At 39.5% G+C, this 10,247-nt stretch overlaps 1 long non-coding RNA gene across 3 annotated transcripts in view; it reads right to left on the bottom strand.

Moving 5' to 3' along the window:
* Positions 1 to 466: 466 nt before the first annotated feature.
* Positions 467 to 10,247, bottom strand: part of LOC111752736 (uncharacterized) — a 147,455-nt gene continuing 137,674 nt past the window's right edge. For 2 of the 3 annotated variants that reach the window (XR_010321122.1, XR_010321126.1), the window contains exons 8-9: positions 1,158 to 1,271; positions 467 to 592 (exon numbers count right to left, since the gene is read on the bottom strand). This is a non-coding gene — a long non-coding RNA (uncharacterized LOC111752736). The remainder of the gene's footprint in view (positions 593 to 1,157; positions 1,272 to 10,247) is intronic. The other variant, XR_010321127.1, reaches the window with a different exon arrangement.

Below are 10,247 nucleotides of genomic sequence, written 5' to 3'. Positions count from 1 at the left end.
GTGTGACTGAGACTAGAAAGACCCTGGGGGTCATGGTCCCCAGACCTTCTGTTAGCCCAAGACAGGAACCATTCCCAAAGCCGAGTTTTCAGACTGGGATTGGACTGGACTATGGGATAGAATATGATACTGGTGAAGAGTGACCTTCTTGGATCAAGTAGACACATGAGATGATGTGGGCAGCTCCTGTGTGGAGGGGAGATGAGAGGGCAGAGGGGGTCAGAAGCTGGCTGAAGGGTCATGAAAATAGAGAGTGGAGGGAAGGAGCGTGCTGTCTCATTAGGGGGAGAGCAACTAGGTGTATATACCAAGGTATACATAAATTTTTGCATGAGAGACTGACTTGATTTGTAAGCTTTCATTTACAGCACAACAAAAATTAAAAAAAAAAAAGTATATTGCTAACAGAAGCCAACCATCTTTTAGTAGAAGTTTTCTAAGGGAACTATAAAACCAAAACCAAAACCAAACCTGATGCTGTCGAATTAATTCCGACACATGGCGACCACATGTGTTTCAGAGTAGAACTGCTCCATAGGGTCTTGGCTGTAATCTACGGAAGGTGATCGCCAATCTTTCTTCCATGGTGCTGCTGGGTAGGTTCAAATTGCCAATCTTTAGGTTAGTAGTAGAGTACAAACTGTTTGCAGCACCCAGGGAACTAAAGGAACTATAAGTTGTACTTTCAGTATGACAGTAATACACGTCTCCAGCCCAAGTTTCAGAATTAAGACCTCATGACCTCGTCCCATAAACACACAGACACACCAATACTTCAAGATGCACAAATAAGTGTTTTTTCTCCTAATTTTACACACTCTAGGCCCCCCAGCAACAAAAAAAGAACCACTCCCTTTCAAGAAACATACTTTAGAGGAACACTTCTAGTATACCTGGGGGAAGGACTGAACACAGAAATGGAGGAAGCATTATCTCCATGCTATGTCCATATATGGATCATTCATGATGCTCAGGAAGGGAAACTATACAAAATATTTTACAAATTACATGTTTGTGGTCATTGATTTAATGACTTTTTCAAAAAGCATCAACAAGCAGCTGTCTTGAATCTTTCAAATTTATTGTCTATTAAAAAACTAAATGTTGACAACTCAGTTACATTGATTAATGTGGTATTATGGTAAATAAAATATGACCTTTTCAACTCTTCAGACAGGTATCGGACTGGACAATGGGTTGGAGAGGGATGCCGGTGAGGGGTGAGCTTCTTGGATCACATGGACACTTGAGACAATGCTGGCATTTCCTCCCTGGAGGGGAGATGAGAGGGTAGAGGGTGTTAGAAGCTGGCAAAATGGACACGAAAACAGAGAGTGGAGGGAGGGGGCAAGCTGTCTCATTAGGGGGAGAGCAATTGGGAGTATGTAGCAAGGTATATATAAGTTTTTATGTGAGAGACTGACTTGATTTGTAAACTTTCACTTAAAGCACAATAAATTTTTTTTTAATGACCTTTTAAGAAAAAAAAAGTGAAAAAGAATTGGTTCAAACTTAGGAAGATATGGGTAAATTTCAAGGTAGCCACAAAGAAAGTTAACAAACCTACTAATCAAAATAAAGAAGAAAAACATAAACTCTCAGTAAACACAAAATCTACAAAAATGAAAGAAATGAGATAAAATCCATAAACAAAAGGAATTTGGCACAGGGAAATAAGAGAAACAAAGAAAACATCAGCACCATACAAAAAAAAAGCACTATAAAATGACAGCAATAAACTCACACCTATCAATAATTACATTGAATGTAAATCACCTAATGCATCCATAAAGAGAAATTGACAGAATGGATTAAAAAACAGGACCCATCAATATGCTGTCTACAAGAGATACACCTTAGAAAGAAAGATGTAAACTTATTAAAAATCAAAGGATGGAAAAAAAATATATCAAGAAAAGAGCCACCAAAAAAGAGCAAAAGTGGCAACAATAATCTCAGGAAAAATAGACTTTAAAACAAAATCCACCATAAAAGACAGAGAAGGGCATTATATTAAAGGGACAATCTATCATGAAGACATTACCATAATAAATATCTACACACCTATCTTAGTCATCTAGTGCTGCTATAATAGAAATACCACAAGTGGACGACTTTAAGAAAGAGAAGTTTATTCTCTCACAGTCCAGTAGGCTAGAAGTCTGAATTCAGGGAACCCGCTCCAAGGGAAGGCTCTCTCTGTTAGCTCCGGAAGAAGGTTCTTGTCCTCATATCTTCCTTTGCTCTAAGGGCATCTCAGCACAGGAAGCTCAGGTTCAAAGGATACACACTGCTCCTGGCACTGTTTTCTTAGTAGTATGAGGTTCCCGTTCTCTGCTTACTTCCCTTTCCTTTTATCTCTTGAGAGATAAAACGTGGTGCAGGTTACACCCTAGGTAAATTTCCTTTATACTGCATCAGTGATGTGACCTGGTAAGAGTGTTACAATCCCACCCTAATCCCCTTTAACATAAAATTACAGACACAAAATGGAGGACAGCCACAGAATACTGGGAATCATGGTCAAACCAAGTTAATACACACATTTCTGAGGGGGACATAATTCAATACATGACAACACCCAATGACAGGGTTCCAAAACACAGAAAACAAACGCTGATGGCACTGAAAAGAGAAAATGACAGTTCCACAATAATAGTAGGAGACTTCAACCACTCTTGGTAAAGGACAGAACATCTAGAAAGACACTCAACAAAGATACAGAAGATCTAAAGGCTGCAATCAGCCAACCTGAACTCATAGACATACATAGAACACTCCACCCAACAGCTACAAGGCACACATTCTTTTCCAATGCACATAAAACGTTCTCCAGAAGACACCATATTTTAGGCCACAAAACAACCCTCAAGAAATCCAAAAACTAAGATAATACAAAGTATTTTCTCTGATCACAATGCCATCAAAGCAGAAATTAACAACAGGAAGAGCAAGGAAAAAAATCAGTTGCATGAAAACTGAATAACGCCCTGCTTACAACCCACTGGGTAATAGAAGATATCAAAGTTGGAATGAAATTTCCTGGAATCAAGTGACCATGAAAACACACCATACCAAAACTTCTGGGACACAGCACAGGCAGTGCTCAGAGGTCAATGTATAGCAATAGATGCATGCATCAAAAATGAAGAAAGGGACAAAATCAAAACATTAGCTACATGACTTGAACAAAGAGAACACCATAAGAAACCCAGAGCCACCAGAAGAATGAAATAATAAAGATCAGAGCAGAAATAAGTGAAATATAGAAGAGAAAAACAATAAATAGAATCAACAAAACCAAAACTTGGTTCTTTGAAAGGATCAAAAAAACTACAACATTGGCCAAATTGACGAAAGAAAAACAGAAAATGATGCGAATAACCCAAATAAGAAATGATATGGGGGGGAGGCATTACAACAGACCCAAAAAATAAAAAGGATCAAAACAGAGTACTATGAAAACTATACTCTAACAAATTTGAAAACCTAAAGAAAATGGACAAATTTCTAGAAACACACTACCCTACCTAAACTAACAACAACAAAAAAAAAATGATGGTGAAAATCTGAACAAACCCATAACAAGGGAAGAGACTGAAAACGTAATTAAAAAAAAAAGAAAAAAAAACTTCCAAAAAAAAAAGCCCTGGCCCAGATGGCTTTACAGGAGAATTCTACCAAACATTCACAGAAGAGCTTACACCAGTACTACTCAAACTATTTCAGCATGCAGAAAAAGAAAGTATACTTCTGAACTCATTCTATGAAGCCACCGTCACCCTGATACCAAAACCAAGCAAAGGCACCACAGAAAAAAGAAAATTACAGACCAATATGTCTCATGAATATAGATGGAAAAATTCTCAAAAAAATTCTAACCAAGAGAATTCAGCATCATATCAAAAAAATAATACACCACAACCAAGTAGGACTCATACCAGGTACACAAGGATGGTTCAACATTAGAAAATAAATCAATGTAATCCACCACATAAATGAAATAAAATTAAACTATCACATGATTATCTCGATAGATGCAGAAAAGGCATTTGACAAAGTCCAATACCCATTCCTGATAGAAACTCTCAATAAAATGGGTATAAAACAGAAATTCCTCAATATAATAAAAGGCATCTATGCAAAACCAACCCCCACGTGTCTCTCAGTTTGTCATACTGTGGGGGCTTGTGTGTTGCTGTGATGCTGGAAGCTATGCCACTGGTATTCAGATACCAGCAGGGTCACCCATGGAGGACAGGTTTCAGCTGAGCATTCAGACTAAGACAGGCTAGGAAGAAGGGCCCGGCAGTTTACTTCCGAAAACCATTAGCCAGTGAAAACCCTATGAATAGCAGCAGAACATTGTCTGATATAGTGCTGGAAGATGAGCCCCCCAGGTTGGAAGACACTCAAAAGATGACTGGGGAAGAGCTGCCTCCTCAAAGTAGAGTCGACCTTAATGACGTGGATGGAGTAAAGCTTTCGGGACCTTCATTTGCTGATGTGGCACGACTCAAAATGAGAAGAAACAGCTGCAAACATCTATTAATAATTGGAACCTAGAATGTACGAAGTATGAATCTAGGAAAATTGGAAATCGTCAAAAATGAAATGGAATGCATAAACATCGATATCCTAGGCATTAGTGAGCTGAAATGGACTAGTATTGGCCATTTTGAATTGGACAATCAGATAGTCTACTACGCTGGGAATGACAACTCGAAGAAGAACGGTGTTGTATTCATCATCAAAAAGAGCGCTTCAAGATCTATCCTGAAGTACAACACTGTCAGTGATAGGATAATACCCATACAACTACAAGGAAGACCAGTTAATACGACTATTATTCAAATTTATGCACCAACCACTAAGGCCAAAGGTGAAGAAATAGAAGATTTTTATCAGCTGCTACACTCTGAAATTGATCGCACATGCAATCAAGATGCATTGATAATTACTGGCGATTGGAATGCGAAAGTTGGAAACCAAGAAGAAGGATCAGTAGTTGGAAAATATGGCCTTGGTGATGGAAACAATGCTAGAGATCAAATGATGGAATTTTGCAAGACCAACAACTTCCTCATTGCAAATACCTTCTTTCACCAACATAAACAGCGACTATACACATGGACCTCGCCAGATGGAACACACAGAAATCAAACTGACTACATCTGTGGAAAGAGATGATGGAAGAGCTCAATATCTTCAGTCAGGACAAGGCCAGGGGCCGACTGTGGAACAGACCATCAATTGCTCATATGCAAGTTCAAGCTGAAACTGAAGAAAATCAGAGCAAGTCCACGAGAGCCAAAACATGACCTTGACTATATCCCACCTTAGTTTAGAGACCATCTCAAGAATAGATTTGACATACTGAACACTAGTGACAACAGACCAGACGAGTCAAGGACATTATCCATGAAGAAAGGAAGAGGTCACTGAAAAGACAGGAAAGAAAGAAAAGACTAAGATGGATGTCAGAGGAGACTCTGAAACTTGTTTTCAAACGTTGAGCAGTTAAAGCAAAAGGAAGAATTGATGAAGTAAAAGAAGTGAACAGAAGATTTCAAAGAGCCTCTCGAGAAGACAAAGTAAAGTATTATAATGACATGTGCAAAGAGCTGGAGATGGAAAAACAAAAGGGAAGAACACGCTCGGCGTTTCTCAAGCTGAAAGAACTCAAGAAAAAATTCAAGCCTTGAGCTGCAATAGTGAAGGATTCCATGGGGAAAATAGTAAACGATGCAGAAAGCATCAAAAGAAGATGGAAGGAATACACAGAGTCATTATACCAAAAAGAATTAGTTGATATTCAAACATTCGAGAGGTGGCATATGATCAGGAACCAATGGTACTGAAGGAAGAAGTCCAAGCTGTTCTGAAGGCAATGGCGAAAAACAAGGCTCCAGGAATTGATGAAATATCAATTGAGATGTTTCAACAAACAGATGCAACGCTGGAGGTGCTCACTCATCTATGCCGAGAAATACAGAAGACAGCTTCCTGGCCAACTGACTGGAAGAGATCCATATTTGTGCCTATTTCCAAGAAAGGTGATCCAACCGAATGTGGAAATTATAGAACAATATCATTAAAATCACATGCAAGCAAAATTTTGCTGAAGATCATTCAAAAACGGCTGCAGCAGTATATCGACAGGGAACTGCCAGAAATTCAGGCCAGTTTTTTTTTTTTTTCAGAAGAGGATGTGGAACCAGGGATATCGTTGCTGATGTCCGATGGATCCTGGCTGAAAGCAGAGAATATGAGAAGGATGTTTACCTGTGTTTTTTTGACTATGCAAAGGCATTCGACTGTGTGGATCATAACAAACTATGGGTAACACTGAGAAGAATGGGAATTCCAGAACAGTTAATTGTGCTGATGAGGAACCTTTACATAGATCAAGAGGCGGTTGTTGGGACAGAACAAGGGGATACTGATTGGTTTAAAGTCAGGAAAGGTGTGCGTCAGGGTTGTATTCTTTCACCATACCTATTTAATCTGTATGGTGAACAAATAATCCAAGAAGCTGGACTATATGAAGAAGAATGGGGCATCAGGATTGGAGGAAGACTCATTAACAACCTGTGTTATGCAGATGACACAACCTTGCTTGCTGAAAGTGAAGAGGACTTGAAGCACTTACTGATGAAGATCAAAGACCACAGACTTCAGTATGGATTACACCTCAACATAAAGAAAACAAAAACCCTCACAACTGGACCAATGAGCAACATCATGATAAACAGAGAAAAGACTGAAGTTGTCAAGGATTTCATTTTACTTGGATCCACAATCAACAGCCATGGAAGCAGCAGTCAAGAAATCAAAAGACGCATTGTATTGGGCAAATCTGCTGCAAAGGACCTCTTCAAAGCGTTGAAGAGCAAAGATGTCACCCTGAAGACTAAGGTGCTCCTGACCCAAGCCATGGTATTTTCAATTGCATCATATGCATGTGAAAGGTGGACAGTGAATAAGGAAGACCGAAGAAGAGTTGATGCCTCTGAATTGTGGTGCTGGCGAAGAATACTGAATATACCATGGACTGCCAAAAGAACAAACAAATTTGTCTTGGAAGAAGTGGGGCCAGAATGCTCCTCAGGGGCAAGGATGGCGAGACTGCGTCTTACATACTTTGGACATGTTGTCAGGAGGGATCAGTCTCTGGAGAAGGACATCATGCTTGGCAGAGTACAGGGTCAGCGGAAAAGGGGAAGACCCTCAACAACGTGGATTGACACAGTGGCTGCAACAATGAGCTCAAGTATAACAACAATTTTAAGGATGGCGCAGGACCAGGCAGTGTTTCGTTCTGTTGTACATAGGGTCGCTATGAGTCGGAACCAACTCAACGGCACCTAAGAACAACAACAACATGCAAAACCAACAGCCAACATCATTCTTGATGGAGAGAGGCTGCAAACTTTCTCTTTGAGAACAGGAATATGACAAGGATGCCCTTTATCACCACTCCTATTTAACATTGTGCTGGAAGTCCTAGGTACAGCAATAAAGAAGAAAAAGAAATAAAATTTTTCTATACTGGTAAGGAAGAAATAAAACTGTTCTGATTTGCAAATGATATGATATATACATAGAAAACCCAAAAGACTCCATGCGAAAACTACTGGAACTAATAGATTCGGCAGAGTAGCACAATATAAGATTAACATACAAAATCAGCAGGATTCCTATACACCAAAAAGAGAATGATGAAAAGCAAATCAGTAAAATAATACCATGTATAATACCCCTAAAAAAATAAAATACTTAGGAACAAAGCTAACCAAGAATGTAAAAGACCTATACAAAGAAAACTACAAATCACTACTGTAATAATCCAAAAAAAGGCCTACATAAATGGAAAAACATACCATGCTCGTGGTTAGGCAGACTCAACCTTGTGAAAATTTCAATTCTACCCAAAGCAATCTATGATACAATGCAATCCTGATCTACACACCAACAGCATTATTAAAGAGATGGAGAAACTAATCATTATATGGAAAGGGAAGAGGCCCGGATAAGTAAAGCACTACTGAAGAAGAAGAATAAAGTAGGAGACCTCACACTACCTGACCTGAGAATCTACTATACAGCTAAGGTAGTCAAAACAGCCTGATACTGGTACAATGACAAATACATTGACCAATGGAACAGAATTGAGAACCCAGATGTAAATTCATCCACCTAAGGTCACCTGATCTTGGACATGGGCCAAAAGTCCATCAAATGGGGAAAAGACAGGCATTTTAACAAATGGTACTCAGAAAACAGGATGTCCATCTGCAAAAAAATGAAACAGGATCCATATCTCACACCATACACCAAAACTAATTCAAAATGGATCAAAGACCTAAATATAAAACCAAAACCTATAAAGATTATAGAAGAAAAAATAGGATTAACGCTAGAGGCCCTAATACATGGCATTAACAGGATACACTGCATAACTAACAACACACAAACTCCAGAAGAAAAACTAGATAACTGGGATCTTCTAAAAATTAAAAACTTATGCTCATCAAAAGACTTCACCAAAAGAATAAAAAGAGAACCTACAGACTCGGAAAAAATTGGGGGCTATGACAAATCCAACAAAGGTCTAATCTCTAAAATCTACAGGAAAATCCAACACCTCGACAACAAAAAGACAAATAATCCAATTAAAAAATGGGCAAGTGATATGAACACACACTTCACCAAAGACATTCAAGAAGCAGCTAAGAGACACATGACGAAATGCTCGTGATCACTAGCCATTAGAGAAATGAAAATCAAAACCATGAGATACCATCTCACCCCAATGTCACTGGCATGAATCAAAAAAACAGAAAATAACAAATGTTGGAGAGGCTGCGGGGAGACTGGAACTCCTATGCACTGCTGGTGGAAATGCAAAATTGTACAACCATTTTAGAAACTGATATGGCCCTTCCTTAAAAAGCTAGAAAATAGAAATACCATAAAACCCATTGCCGTCGATTCAATTCCGACTCATAGCAACCCTGTAGGACAGAGTAGAACTGCCCCATAGAGTTTCCAAGGAGCACCTGGTGGATTTGAACTGCTGACCTTCTGGTTAGCAGCCGTAGCACTTAACCACTACGCCACCACGGTTTCCAGAAATACCATATGATCCAGCAATCCCACTTTTAGGGATATATCCTAGAGAAATATGGGCAGTCACATGAACAGACATATGTACACCCGTGTACACTGCAGCACTGTTCACAATAGCAAAAAGATGGAAACAGCCTAGATGCCCGTTAACACATGAATGGATAAACAAACTATGGGACATACATACAATGGAATACTATGCAACAATAAAGAACAATGATGAAATGTGAAACATCGCACAACATGGGTGAACGTGGGGGGCATTATGCTGAGTAAGTCAATCATAAAAGGACAAATATTGTGTGAGACCACTACTATAAAATCTAATGAAAAGGTTTACACACAAAAAGAAACAGTCTTTGATGGTTACATGGGAGGGGAGGGTTAGGAATGGAAAAACACTAGATAGACAACAGGTAAGTGCTAACTTTGGTGAAGGGTAAGACAGTACACAATACTGGGGAAGCCAGAACAACTTGTACAAGGGAAGGTTATGAAAGCTCCACAGACACATCCCAACTCTCTGAGGAGCTGAATTACTGGCCTGAGGCCTGTGGGGACCATGGTCTCAGGTAACATCTAGCTCAATTGAAAAGAAAATGTTCTATGATCTACTTTGGTGAGTTACATCTGGGGTCTTAAAAGCTTATGAATGGCCATCTAAGGTACTCCACTGATCTTACCCCATTTGGAGCAAGGACGGGTGAAGAAAACCAAAGACACAAGGCAAAGATTAGTCCAAATGACAGACTACAAGTACTGTATCCTCCAGCAGACTGAGTCTAGCACAACTAGATGGTACCTAGCTACCTCCACTGACTGCTCTGACAGGGATCACAATAGAGGGTCCTGGACAGAGCTGGAAAAAAATGTAGAACAAAATTCTAACTCACAAAAAAAGACCAGATTTATTGGCCTGAGACTGGAGAAACCCAAGGGTGTGGCCCCTCAAACACCCTTTTAGCTCAGTAATGAAATCACTCCCGAGGTTCACCCTTCAGCCAAGGATTAGACAGGCCCATAAAACAAAACAAGACTAAGTGGGCACACCAGCACAGGAGCAAGGAGAAGGCAGGAGGCGACTAGGAAGCTGGTAATAGGGAACCCAAGGTCAA

Source organism: Loxodonta africana, chromosome 1 (genome assembly GCF_030014295.1).
Source record: "Loxodonta africana isolate mLoxAfr1 chromosome 1, mLoxAfr1.hap2, whole genome shotgun sequence".
NCBI lineage: Eukaryota > Metazoa > Chordata > Mammalia > Proboscidea > Elephantidae > Loxodonta > Loxodonta africana.
This window is presented reverse-complemented; position numbering and strand designations above follow the sequence as displayed.